The sequence below is a fragment of the Heterocephalus glaber genome, unplaced genomic scaffold (assembly GCF_053883595.1).
Source record: "Heterocephalus glaber isolate CG9 unplaced genomic scaffold, H.glaber_assembly_v1.0 deba00001547, whole genome shotgun sequence".
NCBI lineage: Eukaryota > Metazoa > Chordata > Mammalia > Rodentia > Bathyergidae > Heterocephalus > Heterocephalus glaber.
In genome coordinates this window covers 4,579,070-4,596,811 of record NW_028258340.1, presented here as the reverse complement: position 1 = coordinate 4,596,811, position 17,742 = coordinate 4,579,070, and the positions used below count along the sequence as shown (strand labels likewise).

The following is a 17,742-nucleotide window of genomic DNA, read 5'->3' as shown; positions in this document are numbered from 1 at the left end:
GGTACTAAATGTTTTACAACACTGTTTTTGTTTTTGTGTTTGTTTTTAACTTTTCTAGGTCCTTTGTACTCCTACATAACTTTTAAATTTCAATATCCAATTCTTCATTTATAGCAAGTATACACAGACCTGAATTTTTATATATACCTTGTGTTTTCTAATCCTGCTAAATTCAAGTACAAGTTCTAGGGGCTCCTAGAGATTTCTTAGTATTTTCTCTGTAGATGATCATTTCATCCACATGTGAAGATTTTGCTTCTGCCGTGCCAATCCTATCCTAATTGTGTCATTTTATTGCCAGACTATTTTGGTGGGGACTAGGTTTCAAAGTTTAATGGACAGATAAAGAGTAAGCATATCTGCCCTCGTTCCCCACCTTAAGGAGAAAGCAGTGTATCTTCTCCATTTATGTAAGGCGTTCTCACTGGAAGTATGGAGTACATATCTTTAATCTGTTGAGAAGTTTCTGTTCTACTTCTAGGCTCCTGATAGCTTTTACCATGAACAGCTGTAGAATTTAGTCCAATACTTTTTCTCCAACTACTGACAGGATCATATGGCTTTTTCCTTTCCTCTGTTTAAATGATGACTTTTGGGGGTGGATCTTCCAATGCTGAACCAACACTGCCATCCCTACAACAAAACCACTTTCTACATCCTGCCAGATCTGACTTCTAATAGTTTGTTTTGTTAAACAAATTTCTATCTATGTTCATACATTTTTCTTCTATTATCTTTATCCAGTTTTAGGATTAGCACAATGTTGAGTTCCTAAAATGAGGGGAGAAGTGTTCCTTTTTTTTCTGCTTTAATTGTTATAATTTATCAGTTAAAATGTATATGAGCCTGCTGTTGTCATATAGGTAGGTTTTCAAGCTAGGAATATATTTTCTTTAATAGGTGCTATTCAAATTTTATATTTCCTCCAGAGTTAGTTTCATTAATTTGTCTTCTGAGTTACTTCTTAGAAGTTGTCAAATTTATTTCAAAACAGATTTTTGTAATATGCTTTCTATATCCTTTTAAATTCTGTAAAATCTGTGGTAATGTCTCCTAGATCTTAATATTGTAATTTAAAAAATGTGTAACTGATACTGTGTAATAGGAAGAAAAGGTCTAAAAGAGCAGGGGAATTGGGAGGGGTAGGGAAAGCGAAAAAAGGGAAAGGAAAAAATATGAGAAGAGGAAAAAAATGGAAACAAGGTCTTTGCAAATAGGGAAGGGTGGAGGGGTTGAAGGGAGGGCAGGGGAAGGGGAAAAAATAAGAACCAAGAGACTCATGTAATGGTACAAGATCCCAATGATGAATGTAACTGTATTTTATACCTAAAATGTACCAATAAAGTTAATGGGAAAAATAAATGAATAAAATAAAATAGCCATCTTTGATTCTACAATTTGGTACAATCTGCATTTAAATGAATTAAAGTGTTAGTGTTTTTTTGTTTGTTTTGGTTTTTAAATTCATGTCAACCTTTTTTTCCACAAAGCAAATAGAAATCTGGATGATGGTGACTACTTGGCAATATGGGCAAAAGGGATAAATATTTATTTCATTTTCAAGCAAAGTTCTTCATTTTCTAACACCTTCCTTTTCAGTAACACCCACCCTGTGTTCAGAGATCACCTGTCTGCAAGCAAACCTCATTTGCTGCCTTTCTGTTTTCAACTGTTTCTGATTAGCTGCCTAAAAGGCCATGCTGAGCTCAGCAGCAATGGGAGCAGGGAGCGAGGGGGGGGGGGCACGCCGCTGTGGGTGGGCGCGGGTGTGTTACACTACATGGAGGATGACTCCATATAAACCGGCAGGTACTTACTAATGACACAACAGGCTGAATCCAAAACTAGGCCTTTGCCCTCTCGGTGCTTATGACCAACATAGTAACTCAACACTTATTTGTGGCAAACAATGATGAATAATACAATCAGAATCTTCATTCTTTTTACACACACACTTTAAAATGTATTGGCTTCATTGTAAAAGTAACACACTTTCAGTTATAGAGAATTTGGATAATATATATAAAAGCAAGATAAAAAAGAAAAGAGAGTTTAGCATGCCTGAGGCCCTGGGTTCTGCGCCCAGCACCAAAACAAAACAGAAAAACCATACACACTCTATCACCCAAAAATAAGCAATTAAAACTTCTCTGGTACACTTCTTTGCAGTCTGCTTGCTACACGGAGGTTTTTGTCATTATTTTCTCAATGGTTGTAAGCATATTTTGTAATCTGCTTTTTTTTGTTTTTTTAGTTTACTGGATTTATTCTTTTCCATAGTAGGGCTTCTGTGGCAACAGACAATTAACTGGACCCAGGAAGAGTTTAAAAATAAAAATAACCAACTCATCAACAAGTGAAGCTTATATAGTTTTGTTTTGTTTTGAGTATTTTCTTGTTTGTCTCAGAGTGGGAGAGAAGGAGTCGAGGGGGAGCAGCAAAAGGATGTTTATGTACAGGGGTCCTCCTGGCAGAGAATTTGGGCTCTGGCTTTGGCCCATTAGGGGGGCATACAGGTCACACTGCTTTGGCCTCAAAGTCCAGGGAGCGATCTGGGAGATGTTTCCCCTTTCAAGAAAATGTTGTTTCCTTCCTGTGACCCAGCCCTGGCCTGGGAATCTGCGCAGGACGGCCCGTGATTGTCTCTGCCCTCCGGGCCCAGGCCGCCAGGGCACAGCGGCTCACTGGCCCCAGCTAGCCGTGGCCTCTCCAGCCTTGGCTTGGCCCAGCCTGGAGCTGAGTGGTTTCACAGAGGGAAGGCAGTGGAGGGGGTGTGGGGGACGTGCCTGCAGACCTGCCCCGAAGAGCCCTGCAAGCCAAGCGGACAGGTCGTGTGGCAATGGGCCCAAGGAAGAACCCAGATAGTGTGGGACAGCCCAGACCTCCCAGTCTCTGAGTCTGTTAGAAACAAGAGCAAAATAAATTATCTTTGCCTACTTCTTTTTCCTTCAAAAAATGGTTGTATTTGTCTTTTCCCTTACTCCTCCCATTTCTCGCCATGAAGTTGTCCTTGTTTGCTCTGCAGATAATTGTCCATGAAGGGACTCCACCTGGGCAGGGGATGGGGTCGGGGCGGCCTCTGGCCAGGTTGAGAATATTCATAGTTAAAGGCCGGCAGGCTGACACCGCTGCTCTTGCTGCTGCTGTGCTTCAGAGCCGTGGAGGAGGTGGAGGTGGCTCTGGCCGGGCTGGCAGGAGTGGCGTCAGTCTCCGGGGAAGGGTGGCCACGCAGGGCATGGTCCACCAGTCCTGGGAGCACCTCCCTCCCGGACATCTATGTGTCTGTGCAGCAGGATGCTGTCCCTAGTCCCCTAGTCACCATGCTGGACGGGTGGGAGTGGCCAAAGGAGAGGCTGGAGGACGGATGGATGGGTGTCGGCGTGGGCAGGATGTGCCCTGAGTAGCTGAAAGGTGGGAGGTGGCCCACAGGGGCCATGTGTCCGGCCAGGGCGGCCACGCTGAAGGGTGATGACTTCTCCTGTATGCACTTGGACAGCTCCTCGAAGCACTCAGCCCCTTTCTTGCTCTTCGTGGACTTGTTAGACATCTTCCTGTTCCGGGTCTGGATGCCTTCCTTCTTCATGGTCAGGGACCTGGCAACATTGTGCAGCTTGTAGTAGAGGCCACAGGCGATGCAGACCGGGTCCCCGTTGGCGTTGCGGCGCCATAAGGTGGTGGTTGTCATCTGACAATTCACACAGCAGGTGCCCGCTCTCCTGGCTGCCCACAGCCTCCATTTGGGCTTGATCAAGCGGCTGGTTCTGCCCGTTCATCTTGTGGTAGAGGCCACAGGCATTGCACAGATAGTGGCCAGTGCCGTCCCGACCCCACAGAGGGGTGGCCGTGGCCCCACAGTTGACACACTCTTGACCTTCTTCTGACCAGGAGTCTTGCTGCGCTGTTTCAGGGTGAAGCTGTAGGCTGGGCCACCCAGGAAGCCCCCTGGGTGGAAGAGTCCCCTGCCATAGTCGTGGGCGGCAGCGGGCACATAGGAGGGATAGGTGGGGATGTGCTGGTGGGTGGCAGGCTGAGTGCCCATGGAGGCCAGGCCTGGGCGCAGGGGACTGCCACCTTCCAGCCTCATGCTCTCAGACAGTGACACTTGGTACTTGATACCGTCCTTGTCCTCTCCCCGGGCTGCACTACCCCCAGCAGAAGAGGAGGCCGGGGGGGGCGGCCCCCGTGGTACTGGAGTCGGGGGACACTTCTTTGGGTGGTGTGGGTGGAAAGCCGAAGAGAACCAGAGTGGGCTGCTGAGGGGGTGAGGGAGGCTACTGAGCTCGCGCTGCCTCCTCCACTGCCACCTACAGCCCCGGGGTATACGGAGAGAGGCCCTCCAGGGCCCCCAGCAGCTGAGGGGTGCAGCGTTGTCTTAGAGAAGGGGCTCACGGTTCAGAGGTTGTGGTGGTGCGCTGCAGCAGCCGAGAGGGCGGCCTTTCCCCCGTCTAGGCAGGGTAGGTCAGGACTATGCAACAAGTGCGGCTGGCACATCTGCCCTCCTGTCAGACGGGCATGCGCGGGGCTGTAGGAAACGCGCAAACGCACGTGGGCCGGGTTGGCGTAGTAGGGGTTGCCCTGCGAGTCCAGGTGGTTGAAGAAGACATCCACCTCGTCCGGAGGCAGGAGCTGCGCTGGCTCCATATAGTTATACGCCAGGCCTGGGTGGTGGGAGTCGGGGTGTTGCGCGTTCAGCACCGTGGCGTGCGCCATCCAGCGAGGCTGCTCTGGCGCCACCTCCATGGGCTGCGGCGGTGACTCGGGGTCTGGACGGGACGGTGGCGACCGCACGCAGCGCCAGGGAGGCGAGGAGGCGCGGGCAGAGCAGGGAGCACCTTGGGGCAGGGGCAGAGGAGGCCCGCGCCTCGGCCTTGGGCCCGCCCCCGCTCTAGCCACTGGGCATTGACCAGCCGCGCTGGCGCCACCTGCTGACTCCTGTTCATAATCTGCTTTTTTAACTTAATACATTGCCATGTTATCACATATTCTTCTGAAAACAAAATGCTCAACCAAATATGTTGTATTAGATATTCCATTGTTTTCTCTCAACTTTTTAAATAAATAACATCATAACGAGTAACTATATGCATGAATATTTGCCTGTATTTATATTTATTCCCTTCAGATCGTGATTCAAAAGTACAATTAGTGGGTCAAAACAAAGGAAAACGTTGAAGGATCTTGATACACAGGGCTAAGTTGCTTTTCAGGAACTAGTGAGCTCACAGCCATGAATATTATCAATTTTCAAAGTGTTTGCTAACTCAGTGGGTAAAATGATGTATCATTTCATTAATAATGATAACTACTAAACTTGAACATCTCTTTGGTTTATTTAAGAAATAAGATGGGCCCACAACTGAATAGAGGGAATGGGGCAAGAGCTAAGAGCTGAGATGCATAAATAGAGCTGAATGTGTTCAGCCTAGGAAGGGTCCCAAGTCCCTTGTTGAGCATCTGGGGGATAAAGCCATCACAGTCAGAGGGACACCTTTCCTGGTGAGATGGAAAAGGTGGAATGCAATGCTGTGGGTGCATAGGTATGTTGGAGGTTTGCAACTCAGGATCTCTACATTCTCTGTTTATTGGAAAATGAGGTCTTCTCCTCAGAATGGGAGGAAAATGACGGGGCTAACAGCTTAAGAGTAATAAAGTTTGAAACATGCATTATGGGGAAAAGGAAAAAGCATAACTGGGTCTTGACTCCATCCTTAACTGCTTCTATCCAGAGCTAACCTATCAGGTGAAAAGTCTATCATCTGTGTCCTTAATTTCTTGTTCCCTACTGGTGCTTTCTGTTCAGCATATAGTCATGCTCACATCTCTTCCAACTTAAAGCAACTGCAAACTCAGCCCTTGACTTTCTTCCAGTGGTGTCCATCACCCTGGCAGAACCAGTTTCCCACAGCACCCTTACGGCAGCAAGGATCCACAGCAGTGGTGTTTGGCAGTTGTCGGACCCTCCCTAGAATTCCAGGTCAATTAACGAGAAGCAGAATAAAAAGAGGTCTCAAGAAGAATATAACGGCAAGGTTAAGGATCCCTAATCAGAAAACTCAAAATCCAAAATGCTCTGAAATCGAAAACGTTTCAAGTATCATTTCAGCATTCCAAAAGTTTTGAATTTCAAACCAGTCATGGTGGCATACACCTGTAATCTCAGGAAGGTCAGGCAGTAAGATCACAAGCTCAAGGCCATCCTGAAAAATTCACTGAGCCTCTGTCTCAAAATAAAAATTTTAAAAGGGCTAGACAAATAGCTCAGTGGTACAGTGCCTACCTAGCATATGCAAGGCTCAAGATATAATTCCTAGTAACGGGGGAAAAAAGTTTTGGCTTTCAGAAGATTTTGGATTTTTGGTTTTGGGTTACGGATGTTCAAGAGGTAAAGTCTATGCAAATACTCCAAAATTCAAAAAACTGCAAAATTTGAAACACTTCGAGTCCCAAGTACTTTGGGAAAGAGACACTATACAAAATGAGAACTCAAGGAATAAAATGGAAAGATAGAAGAAAGGTGACCACCTATAAACCTAGAGCAGGTAGAATGTGTCATGATGGTTCCAGGGGGGAATCAGAGAGTTTATATTTATCGTCAAGACCTCTCCTAGAATACCTCCCCCTACCCTATCATCTTGTTTTCAGGTTCAATTTTTCATGTACTGTTGTCATTACTATCTACTGCTACTTGTCTTTTATGATAATGACTATACTTTTGTTTTTAGGTTCTAGAATTGAATGAGTTAACCTGAAATTGCCTTGAAATATTATAAACCCACTGGGCATGGTGGCACATGCCTGTAATTCTAGCACTCTGGGAGGCTGAGGCAGGAGGATCACAATTTCAAGCCTAGCATAAGCAATTTAGTGATTTATTGAGACCCTGTCTCAAAATTTCAAAAGGCTCAGGATGTAGCTTAGTGCAAAGGCCCTGAGTTCAACACCTAGTACCACAAAAAATGAATATATTAGTAGACAGATAAGGCTATATTTACCTAATTATCAAAGATAAAGATGAAATATGAATTTACTCTCAGATGAAATGAGAAATTTAGCCCTTTTTCTCTACTATCTCTTTCTAAATTTTGGTAATTTCATCACTGGTATAAACCATGTCATTTGCCTTTTAAATTATTTTAACAGTATCATTTACTTCTTTGAAATGCTTTAGCTTTGAATTTACATGTATAAGCATGCCTGCATATGAAACATGTTTTCATGTTCAGCGCTGCTCCAATTTTTTTTTTTTTTTGGTAGCAGGAATTGGAACTCCAGACCTTGCGCTTGCGAGGCAGAAGGTGGAACCACTGAGCTAAATTCCCGGCTCATCCAATTTTTAAACATGTGCCATTTGGGTTAATTTTTTTCTCATGTATTAGATAAATTTTTTAAAGTAATGCGCTACTTTGATAAATTTACTAAAGAAACTGTATTTTCTATCTTTCTAAAGATTTAAAAACATTTCTATATCACCCCGATGCAGACAGGCAGGTCTGCCCATGCCCTACCGAGGTCCCCAGTCGCATGGAACACCCTGAATAAGCCCGCTGCACACAGGCAGGTCTGTACACGCCCTACCGAGGTCCCGAGACACACGGAAGATACCAAATCACCCCGATGCAGACAGGCAGCCACCTGGTTCCACACTACAAAGATGCAGAGGACATCAGACCACCAGACCAGGGTACTGAGTCCCGCCACTCCCAGCCCAGAGGTAGGCGCTTCTCAGCCGCCGTCCCAGGGCTCCTGGTCCAGAGGAAGGGGCTTCCTGGTTACCATCCCTCCCGCTGCTCCCAGCCCAGAGGAAAGGGCTATTGGGCCACGCTTTGTCCTGCTGCTCCTGGCCCAGAAGGGGCTTCCAGGCCACCATCCCTCCCACTGCTCCCGGCCCAGAGGTAGGGGCTTCTGAGCCACCATCCCACTGCTCCTGGACCAGAGGAAGGGGATTCCTGGCCACCATCCCTACCACTGCTCCCAGCCCACAGGAAAGGGCTTTTGGGCCACCATCCCTAGCGCTGCTCCCGGCCCCTGTCCCACCTCTCCCAGCTCAGAGGAGGTAATCCGTGCAGGCGCTAACAGCCCCCCGCCCCAGTCGAAATGAGAAAACAAGTAAATAAGTCTCAAAACCAGACTTCCTGATCACCTACAGCAACCTCAAAGGGAAATGAAACGGAACACTCTGATACTCAACCACCTGGACCCACTGAACTGGCAACAAAAGGGGATCTGCAAAAAATGAAATCAGAAATAATTTCTCAGATAACAGGAGAAATTGTGCCCCTAGTGCAAGACATGATTAATAAATCTAGAGAGGAGCTCAGGAACATGATGGAATCCAAACATAAGGAACAAATGGAATCCATAAAACAGATGCAAATAGCTGTCCAGGACATGAAAAACTCCACTGAAAGTCTACACAGCAGAATGAGCCAATGTGAGGACAGAATTTCAGATATAGAAGATAAGATTGCAATTAGTGACCAGGAAAAGAAAAATTGCTTCAAAATTATAAGGGAACATGAGAAATCAATCCAGCATCTGCTAGATGATACAAAGAAGAATAACATAAGACTGATTGGGCTCAATGAAGAAAGAGGAGAGAGTGCAGATGACATAAAAAAATCTCTTCACAGAAATAATGGCAGAAAACTTCCCAAGCAGGGGAAAAGAGCTTGACATACACATAAGTGAGGCATATAGGACTCCAGCTAGCCTTGATCAAAAAAAATCTACACATAGGCATATAATTGTTAAGATTCCAGATACTCAACAGAAGAACAAAGTTCTCCAAGCAGTCAGAGAAAAGAAACAAATCACATACAAAGGAAAGCCCATCAGAATCAAAGCAGACTTCTCAACACAAACCATCAAGGCAAGAAGAGCTTGGAGTGACATATTCCAAGCCCTAAAAGAAAACAGCCTCCAACCCAGATTGATGGACCCTGCAAAACTATCTTTCAAAATGGATGGAGGAATAAGATACTTTCATGACAAAGAGCACCTTAGGAACTTTGTGAATACCAAACCAGCACTCCAAAGACTTTTACACAATATCCTAGGAACAGACATTGAGGATCACAACCCCAGGAAGCAAAGCAGAATGAACCCATCTGGCAGGACAACAAATTAAATGTAAAGGGGGACAACCCAACAAAAAGAAAAAGTCATGGCAATGACAAGTCAATACGTTTCAGTTAGAACCATCAATGTTAATGGTCTCAATTCACCAATCAAAAGAAATAGACTGGCAGAATGGGTCAAGAAGCAAAATCCAACAATATGCTGCATACAAGAAACACACTTAATTCAAAAGGAAACTCATAGACTGAAAGTTAAAGGGTGGAAAACAATACTCCATGTGACAGGAACCCGAAAAAAAGCAGGAGTAGCTATCCTCTTTGCAGATCAAGTAGATTTCAAACCAACACTGATTAAGAGAGATGAAGAAGGACACTACATCCTTGGAAAGGGAACAATCCAACAGGAAGAGATGACAATCATAAATATCTATGCACCAAACACTAGTGCACCCAAGTATATAAAACAAACACTAACGAACATGAAAAGTCATATATGCAATAATACAATTGTAGTGGGGGACCTAAACAACCCACTGTCGCAAGTAGATAGATCAACTAGACAAAAAATAAGTAATGAAATACTAGAGCTCAATCGAACTCTTGAACAAATGTACTTAACAGATTTTACAGAGTCTTCCACCCCACAAAATAAAAATATACATTCTTCCTCAGCTGCTCATGGGTCATTCTCAAAAATAGACCACATACTCACACATAGAACATGTTTAAGTAAGTGCAAAGGAATTGAAGTTATCCCTTGTATATTAAACCATAGTGCGATGAAATTGGAGATCCATAGCAAAAGAAACTCGAAAAATTTCATAAACACGTGGAAATTGAACAACACACTTCTGCATAACCAATGGGTCACAGAGGAAATTAAAGAAGAAATCAGACAGTTCCTTAAATTAAATGACAATGACAATAACAACATATCAGAATCTATGGGACACAATGAAAGCAGTCTTATGAGGGAAATTCATAGCAGTGAATACTCATATTAGGAAAACAGAGCGAGCCCAATTAAACAACCTGATGCTGAACCTCAAGCTTCTAGAAAAGAAGAGCAGGACAACCCCAAAGCTCATACAAGGGAGGAAATTATAATGATCAGAGGAGAAATCAATGCAATGGAGACTAAGAGAACAATGCAAAAAAAAAATCAATGAAGCCAAGAGTTGGTTCTTCGAAAGAATCAACAAAATTGACAAACCTTTAGCCAACCTTGTCAGAAAAAGGAAAGAAAAGGCCCAAATCCATGCAATTAGGAGTGAAAAGGGTGAAATTACAACAGACCCAGAAGAAATCCAGAGGACCATCAAGAACTACTTCTAGAACCTATATGCCAATAAGATGGACAACACAGAAGAAACGGACAGATTCCTAGATACATATGAATTACCAAAGTTGAACGAAGAAGACCTAAAAATTCTGAACAACCCAATATCAACCAATGAAATTGAAAATGAAATTACAAACTTATCAACTAAGAAAAGCCGAGGCCCTGATGGCTTCACTGCTGAATTCTACGAGACATTTAGAGAAGAACTGCTGCCACTACTGTTTAAACTCTTCAATGAAATTGAAAAGGAAGCAATACTCCCAAATTCATTCCTGGAAGCAAGCATCACCTTGATCCCCAAAGCAGAGAAAGACCCAACTGAAAAAGAGAACTATAGGCCAATCTCACTAATGAACATAGATGCAAAAATCCTTAATAAGATACTGGCAAACAGAATGCAGAAGATCATCAAGAAGATCATACAACCTGATCAAGTGGGATTCATTCCAGGGATGCAGGGATGGTTCAATATACACAAATCAATCAATGTAATACATTATATCAATAGAGCCAAGGACAAAAACCATATGATTATCTCCATAGACGCAGAAAAAGCATTTGACAAAATCCAACATGCATTTATGATAAAAACCCTACAAAAAATTGGAATAGATGGTCTCTACCTCAAACTGATAGAAGCCATCTATGAAAAACCAAGAGCCAATATCAGACTAAATGGTCAAACACTGAAATCCTTCACACTAAAATCAGGAACAAGACAAGGATGTTCACTGTCACCACTCTTGTTCAATATAGTTCGGGAAACATTAGCCACAGCAATTAGACAAGAGAAAGAAATAAAAGGAATAAAGATAGGAAATGAAGAAGTCAAATTGTCATTATTTGCAGATGACATGATACTCTATATAGAAGACCCCAAGAACTCCACCAAAAGTCTTCTAGACTTAATAACCAAATTCAGTCAAGTAGCTGGTTGCAAGGTTAACACACAAAAATCAATAGCTTTCCTCTACACCAATGACAGACTCACTGAGAGAGAAATAGGGCAAATAATTCCTTTCACAATAGCATCCAAACAACTGAAATACCTAGGAATCATCCTAACGAAAGAAATCAAAGACCTCTTCTCTGAAAACTATGGCACTCTGAAAAGAGAGATTGAAGAGGATATCAGAAAATGGACAGACATCCCCTGCTCCTGGGTAGGAAGGATCAACATAGTAAAAATAGCCATACTTCCAAAATTGCTATGTAGATTTAATGCAATTCCAATTGAGATCCCAGAAGCATACTTCATAGACCTTGAGAAAACAATCCAAAAGTTCATTTGGAACAAGAAGAGACCCAGAATAGCAAAAGCAATTCTAGGTAACAGAGACATGGCAGGGGGTATCACAATCCCCAACCTGCAACTCTACTACAAAGCTACTGTGATAAAAACAGCATGGTACTGGCAAAGAAACAGACCTGAGGACCAGTGGAACAGATTAGAAGATGCAGAAACAACGCCAGACACACTCAGCCATCTCATCTTCGATAAAGGAGCCAAACACCCTCACTGGAGGAAAGATAGCCTCTTTAATAAATGGTGCTGGAAAAACTGGGCTTCAACTTGCCAAAGATTAAAACTAGACCTGTATCTCTCACCATGCACTAAACTAAAATCAAAATGGATTAAAGATCTAAATATTAAAGTAGAAACTCTGAACCAGTTGAAACAGAGGTTAGGTAGAACCCTTGAAGACATCAGTGTAGGAAAAGATTTTATGAACAAAACCTCAGTTGCCCGTGAACTAGCACAAACAATCAACAAGTGGGATCTCTTCTTATTAAAAGGCTTCTGCACAGCAAGAGAAACCACCAGCAGTGCGAAGAGACAACCCACAATGTGGGAAAAAATCTTCACCTGCTCTTCCTCAGACAAAGGTCTACTATCTCGAATCTGTAAAGAACTTAAGAATATCAGACCTCCCAAATTTAAAGACCCAATCCAAAAATGGGCATCTGAAATAAACAGACATTTCTCAGACAAAGAAGTAGAAACAGCAAATAAATACATGAAAAAATGTTCAACATCACTGGTCATTGGAGAGATGCAAATGAAAACAATGCTGAGATTCCACTTCACTCCAGAAAGAATGGCTGCTATCATGAAATCAACCAATACTAAATGCTGGCGGGGCTGTGGGGAAAGAGGAACCCTGCTCCACTGCTGGTGGGAGTGTAGACTGGTGGAAGCACTGTGGAAATCAGTATGGAGATACCTCAAAGAACTAGGACTGGATGTCCCATTTAACCCTGTTATTCCACTGCTGGGGATCTTCCCCAAAGAATTAAAAGAATCATGCCACAGTGATATATGTGCACCCATGTTCATAGCAGCACAGTTTGTGATAGCTAAAACTTGGAAACAGCCCAAATGCCCATCAACTGGAGACTGGATAAAGAAAATGTGGGGATTTTTTAATAAAATGGAGTACTACTCAGCCATAAAAAATGAGAAATTAGAGACATTTATAGCTAAGTGGATGCACATTGAGGAGATACTCTTAAGTGAAATAAATAGGACACACCTGTGTAAATACCGAATAGTTTCTCTGGTGTGAGAAACTGAAAGTGTAAATAAGGACTAAAATGTATAATAGGTAATGTGAAATAGGAAGAAAAGGGGCAAAGGGGAAGGAAGTGGGAGGCCTAGGGGAGAGGATAGAAGGGAATGGGATTAATATGAGAAAATGGAAAAATAGGCACAAAATCTTTGTAAATAGGGAGGAATGGAGGGGTTGACCACAGGGCTGGGCAAGGGGGAACAATAAGAACCAAGAGAGACTATGTAAAGGTGCAAATTTCCAATGATGAATGTCATTATATTGTATACCTCAAATGTACCAATGATTAGAATGAATAATCGATAATGTAAAATAGGAAGAAAAGGTCCAAAGGGGTAGGGGGTAGTGGGAGGGGCAGGGGAAAGGAAAGAAGGGAAAGGAAAAATGATGAGAAATGAAAAAAATGGAAATAAAGTCTTTGTAAATAGGGAAGGGTGGAGGGCGTGAAGGGAGGGCTAGGAGTGGGGAAAAAATAAGAACCAAGATGCATTATGTAAAGGTACAATTCCCAATGAGAAACGTAATTGTGTCGTATACCTACAATGTACCAATGAAAGAATTTAATTAAAAAAAATAAATACATTTCTATTGACCTGTGGGGAAAAAAACAACTGGCCTCCAGCTTATTTACCCTCAGAGCACTAAAGATTTAATTCATTGCCTCCTTACATTACCTGAGGCTGAATCATTTTGGTTTTAGGTCACTGGTTCTGTTGTTGGTGGGAGTATCTTTAAGCTTTGTTTTGTGTCAGTTTTACAAGTTTTTTCTTTTACATATCCATTAAAATTTTTATCAAGGTATATTTAGTGATCTCTTTTCATATATTTTGCTTGGAACATTGAATTCTTTCAATTTCCAGGTTTTCGTTTTTCTTTTTTTGTTTAGGAAAGTGCTTTGTAGGGTTGGGGTTTATCTCAGTGGTAGAGGATGTGCTTAGTATGTAAGAGGGCCTGGGTTTAATCTCTAGCACTTCCCCCCCAGAAGAAACAAATAATTGATCTCACAAAATTTTCTTTGACTATTACTTTATTTCCATCTGGTAAAGTCACAATTTCCATTTCTGCTCTCTTCACTTTCATTGTTTCAATCCCTTTCTTATTTTTTCTGTTTGGTAGTGTTTCTAAAGACAATTATCTGGTTTACTACCGATTTTTCTCCAGTGTCCAGTTTTCTATTAGTGCCTCTCGTTTAATATTTAATACAGAAAATGTTTTATAAATTTTAGTACAAGTCTTTCCCTATTTTGTTCTGTCTGTTCGTGAACTTTACAAAAAGATGTGTGGAGCACTCTAAGAGTTGGTGTGAAGCTGTGGTTTACAAATACTATAAGCTCTATTACAGATTGGGGGGGGGGAAGAGGTAGAGGGAGGGAGGGAGAGAGAGAGGGAGGGAGAGAGAGGGAGGGAGAGAGAGGGAGAGAGAAAGAGAGAGAGAGAGAGAGAGAGTCTGTGTGTGTGTCTGTGTGTGCTTGGGGGAGTAGTTAAAGAAAGGATCCAATTGTTTCTATCGTAAATATCCAAGGAAGTATGAAATTTCCTAAATTTATTTAGGGAGGGAAGCAGGGAGAGACGGAGGGAGGAGACAAGCTTTGGAGCTCAACAAGCTACATTTGGGTGGGAGGTTTGATAAGGAAAAAAGAGGCTAAGTGGAGAGTGAAAGCAGAAAGCCTTGTTCCAATACCCTAACCATTGACACTAGAATTTCAAGACGCTCTCTATGCACAGGGCCCCCAGCTATGCAGCTCACAATCTGTGCAACCCTTAGCAGTGGCCCTTCCCTAGGACCACTTAGTACAATCCTGAGCTTATGGTGAACTGACAACTTCTCACTAAGGCAACTGGGTCTCCCATGCCCAGACATAAATCAGAAAGGGAAGAAGTATAAATCCATCAACAAATTTAAAAATTTACTTCCTTACCAGAATATGATGCAGGAAAATTTCTTAAATTTTCAACATGGCCTACTTTTTCATTTGTTTTGGGTCTTCTATGGAGAATTCTGAGCTTGGAGAGGGGACAGCCCTGGGTTCAGGATTAAATCACTTATCTGAATCAGAAGTCATAGGCACAACCAAGGCAAACCACTCAATTACATTTTGACAGTGGCTGGAACTTTTTTTATTTTGGTACTGGGGATCAAACTCGGGACCTTGCACTTGCGAGGCAGGCGGCGGAACCACTGAGCTAAATCCCCAGCCCATGGCTAGAACTTTTTAAACTTTCAATATCAGTAAGAAATCATTTTCAGTCCAGGTAATATAATGACAACTTATTCCGGGCTTCTTATTTTAAACATTGTGTACTTAAAGTCTATGTAATGAATCCTAGTGTGTAACCACAGATCATCAGCCCTAAATACAGCAGTTTTAAAAGTAATAGAAGAAATGTATATGCTGATAGCTTCCTATATACAGTGTATGTGGCTCTAAACAAAAATAAATGAAATATGCTCATCTATTAAGTATTTCACATTTCCACTTAAAAAAATAACAGAAAAATGAGCATATGTCAATTAAGATAAAATATGAAATGAGGAAGCTAATTGTCATTAACAACCCTAACTTCCCTGCCACTTCAGGGCCCAGCCATATTCTCTGCTTCTGGAGGGAGTAAGTCACTCTGGCAGGTATTAGTGCACAATCCTTCCCAGACCACAGACTTGTCACTCACAGGGTCCAATTTGCACAGAGCTAATTTGCTGCACCAGTAACTAGCCACAGCCATGGCCAGTTCATGCTCAGCCTGCTGCAGGGGCAATTTAAACCTGTATGGAGGCAGAAGGAGTCTGTGCCTCAGAGGGTGTTGAGCTTGGCCCCTCTCTTCAGTGGGATACTATACTACTCTCCTTACTCTCCGAGTATCTAACACCCTATCCTACGCAACTCTGTTGTTTTAACCTCTAAAATGCACAGTTTCTTTCATGCTCCTTGACAATCAACCAGGTCAGCCACAGGGCTTGTTTTGGCCAACAGAAACTTGTACAAGTCAAAGTGTACCAGAAATGAGCCTAGGCTTTGTGCATGTTTCTCATTCACTAACTATACTTCTGCCATCACCATGAGGACGACATGACCAGGCTAACCAGCTACTTCATAAAGGAGAATGACAATACAGGGTAGTGGTGGCAAATCTATGGCATGTGTGCTGCAGCAGGCCGTTTGTTATCACTGAAAGTTCTAAAAGGCTCACCTTCACTGGTATAGGGATTCAGCTTGACCTGACCAAAGCTATCCTGAGTCATAACCACCATGATCATCCCTGAGTAATCCCAGTCTATTTTTCCTACACAATTTCCCAGCACACAATACACAGACAAAACCACTAGTGTGGATGCAGAGGTTTATGAACCAAGACTATGGCACTCCACGTAGGCCTCATATCCTTGATATTAACTTGAGATGAACCAGGTACCTGACTCAGATGAAATCACTTTTGTCCTGACCATTATATAAATCCCTCCTCCTGACCTTGCTGCCACCCAAGACATGTACTACACTAATGTCCCCAGGCAGTTGCACTCTGTACAATCTTGGATCTGGCCATCACTTTCTTTTTGGTCTTAGGACATCTTGCAGCTGATTCTCATACACTAGGACCAGGTTGTTCTGGAACAGACAGACAGGCTGTTCTGGAACAGAGCTGCCCCAAATGGGCCTGGCCCAGATCAGCGGACGCCCCCAGCCAACCCACAGATCTGTCACCTGAGTAAATGCTTATTTAGTATGACACTGATATTTTGACACCACTTATACACACGGAAATTGCAGCAGCAGATGACTGACTCACTCTCGCAAGTCCCACCAATCTGTACTCTTCTCAGCAGGTTAGCAAGAGGCACATTTGCACTACAGGTGAAGTGGGACCTCAGGAAGTTGGGCACCTGGGCCACGACACAGGATGCTCCTAGCAGAACTGCTTAACCCATATTCTGGTGGAAAGTTATCATTTTCTTCTGAAGAATACTGATAGAAACAGGCAGCTGGAGTTCATCCCTGGGTACCAAAAAGGAAGCTACTGAAACCACCATACACTGACTGGAGGGTCCTCTCGCTAAGTGGCTAAAGAATATCTTTCTTGGGTTCTAAACTAGGATCCCTATCCTTCAGTAATTGGCTTATTGTTGCTTTAGGACTACCATGAGTCCTGTAAGTGTTTCTAGTCTCCTATTTTGTACTGACTGTGGATGACTGCTAGTAAGTGCCCACAACTTTAAACCTGAAAATACACTATGGGTCAGCCCCACTACTGGACCCACTATTCTTTCCTACTTAGATGTTTACTTTTACCATCATTATCTGTATACCTGTTTTACGTTGTATCACTGTTTGCATCTTTGTTAACACATCTTAATTTCACTTCTGAAATAAGGCAAAATTGAAATAAATATAAAAATAAATGTAGGGCCAGGGATTTAGCTCAGTGGCACCATGCCTGCCTCGCAAGCGCAAGGTCCTGAGTTCAATCCCCATTACCAATAAATAAATAAATAAACAAACAAACAATAGTAAGAAGAAAAGTTGAAAGGAAAAATACCAAGAAACTTTTAAAAACCCTATCTCAACTGTTCCTATTCCGTAAGACAGCCTTCTAGAAAAGGCAAAATCAAGGAATATAACTTCAAAAAGAACAAAAGTCTTAAGTTGGTGAAGCAAGCTACTGCGCCACTGAGGCACATACACATACTTTCTATACCCACAGTGTAACTCCATGGGGTCCGTAGAAAGGGGAAATTATGTCGTCGATATTTCCTGCT

General features: G+C 42.8%; 1 protein-coding gene and 1 pseudogene across 5 annotated transcripts in view; both read right to left on the bottom strand.

Moving 5' to 3' along the window:
- Positions 1 to 17,742, bottom strand: part of Efhc2 (EF-hand domain containing 2) — a 261,879-nt gene that overhangs the window by 39,390 nt on the left and 204,747 nt on the right. The gene's annotated exons all lie outside the window — the stretch shown is intronic.
- LOC147824324 (endothelial transcription factor GATA-2 pseudogene) lies at positions 1,047 to 8,180 on the bottom strand (annotated as a pseudogene).